General features: G+C 42.0%; 1 non-coding gene across 1 annotated transcript; it reads right to left on the reverse strand.

Moving 5' to 3' along the window:
• Positions 1-211: 211 nt before the first annotated feature.
• On the reverse strand, positions 212-317 carry LOC112091945. The gene has a single exon (XR_002902364.1). It is a non-coding gene; the product is annotated as a small nucleolar RNA R71 (small nucleolar RNA).
• Positions 318-2,591: the final 2,274 nt, after the last annotated feature.

Genomic DNA, 2,591 nt, shown 5'->3' on the forward strand with positions numbered 1-2,591 from the left:
ATATGTACACATCCGGGAGTTTGAAGAGGTGGTGGCCACCTTTCACAGCCGTGCTGAGGCCGCAAACACCGTCAGATTGAAATTTTTCCCTTTCTCTCTGAAGGACAAGGCCAAAAGCTGGCTGCATTCTCTTAGACCCAAGTCTATTAGTACGTGGGAAGAAATGACGATGGCATTCTTCAACAAGTATTTCCCACACCATAAGACCAACAACTTGAAATGACAAATCTCGAATTTCACTCAGAAGGAAAATGAAACTCTCTATCAAGCTTAGGAGCGTTTTAAAGATCTGTTAAATCTGTGTCCCCACCATGGATATGAAAGTTAGCGCATCGTAAGCTATTTTTATGATGGACTCACAATCCGAGAACGCCAATTTGTTGAGATGATGTGCAATGGACATTTTCTCCAAAAAGATCCTGACGAAGCTATCGAGTACCTGAATGAGTTAGATGAGAAAGCTCATACTTGGACTGGACCGAGTGCTACTGAGAGCACCAGTAGGTCCCGACCAATTGGAGTTTATCAATTAAGGGAAGAGGACAGCCTTAAGGCCCAAGTTGAAGCTTTGACGAAGCAAATCGAGGCCCTCGAAAGTAAAGATAGTAAAGGATCCCACATGGTAGCAAGGACATAGGCACATGACCCCTGTTTCGTTTGTGGTGGAGTGGGCCATCTGGCTCAAGATTGTCTCACTTTTGGTGAAATGAGGGGGGTATACGAGGAGTAGTGCAATGTATTGGGCACATATAATAAGCCTTGTGGACCTTTCTCAAACACTTATAATGATAACTGGAAACACCACCCAAACTTCAGTTAGTGAGATTCGAACCAACATGCATAATCATCTGGAAGGCAATGGAGATCAGGGCAACATTCTCAACCACAAAGGACATATTTTGCGCTTCAGAATAACATGCAGCCGAAAGGGAATTCTCTAGAGGATACCCTAAAAGCTTTTATGGATGTGCAAAATAAGACAAATTAAAGGGTTGATTCAATGCTCGCGTGGTTGGTGGAAGAGAACAAGGAAATAAAAAGTAAGATCACAAAGCTGACAGAAGCTTTAACTATTCAGGAGCTAGGTAAATTTCCATCACAAGCCTAGTCCAATTTAAGAGGACAACACATGGCTCAAACTTTTAACTTTGAAGGTCAAAATATCAAATAAGTTAACGCCATCTCTACTCGAAGTGGTATGAATTTTGACATGCCATTAACAAGTACAACCACTTCGAGTAATGAAGAATCGACTCAGGAGAAAGAAGAGCCAACAAACATTCTGGTAAAGGTGCCTTTCCCCCAAGCTCTCTGACCTACTGGGAAAGTGCCGAAAAATCAAAGTGAGATCCTGGAGCACTTTACACAATTAAAGATTAATCTTCCCTTACTACATGTGATTAAGCAAGTGCCGGCCTACGCCAAGGTTATAAATGATCTGTGCACCATAAAGAGAAAGCACCATGTCAATAAAACTACATTCTTGATGGAACAAATAAGTGCGGTGATTGAACAGAAGACACCGTCAAAGTATAAGGATCCAGGTTGTCCCACCATTTCTTGCCAGATCGGGACACATGAATTCGGCCAAGCGTTACTAGACCTAGGATCGAGCGTTAATCTTATGTCTTATTCGGCATACTCGCAATTGGGTCTTGGAGAGATTAAGCCCACATATGTGGTTTTACAACTGGCTGATAGATCCATTAAGAGACCACAGAGAATAGTGGAAGACGTTATGTTGCAATTCGACAAGTTTTATTACCCCGTGGACTTTCTTGTCTTGGATATACAATCCCTGGTGAATATATTGTCATCCATTCCCATCATTCTAGGAAGACCTTTCCTTGCCACATCAAATGCACTTATCAATTGTAGGAATGGTCTCATGAAGATATCTTTCGGGAATATGACCCTTGAGTTGAATATTTTTCATATTCAAAAGTAACCACGTGATGAAGACGAGTGTCAGCAAACATTCATGATCGACACACTTGTTAAGGAGGAGGTTCAACTGCAAAGCAACCCTGAAGATCTTGAAAACCTCCTCTAAAAGTCTGATTCTGAAAACTCCAGTTCTGCTGAGTTGGCTCACTTGTCTGCAATTTTCAACAACTTACAGGATAGAGGAACCAAGTTTGGGCCACCATGTTTTGAGGAGCTCCCAACAGAAGGAGAAAAACTGAAATCATCCATCGATGAGGCTCTAAAAGTCAAGCTAGCCCAACTACTTGAGGGCTTAAAACATACGTTCTTGGGAGATGTGTCACGCCCCCCAAACGGGGTGGGTGACGTGGAGCTCGATTTGAGATTAATAAAGCAGGTTCCCAACCGGGCCCCACACTTAACTGCATTAAAATATGAATAAATTACATTACAGAATCCCGGAGCCTCTGACACACAGGGCTTCACCCCACAGGACATACAGTATCATACATACATGCTCATGTAAATAATCATTACAACAGACATCAACCACAGTCTAGTAAATCCAAATATTATATAAGTTTACAGAATTTCTCAAATTTCTTACATTTGTCCAATAGGATGTCCACGATCCTCACTTGATTCCAACAGCAGCATAACTCAGC

The sequence above is a fragment of the Morus notabilis genome, unplaced genomic scaffold (genome assembly GCF_000414095.1).
Source record: "Morus notabilis unplaced genomic scaffold, ASM41409v2 Scaffold307, whole genome shotgun sequence".
Classification (NCBI taxonomy): domain Eukaryota; kingdom Viridiplantae; phylum Streptophyta; class Magnoliopsida; order Rosales; family Moraceae; genus Morus; species Morus notabilis.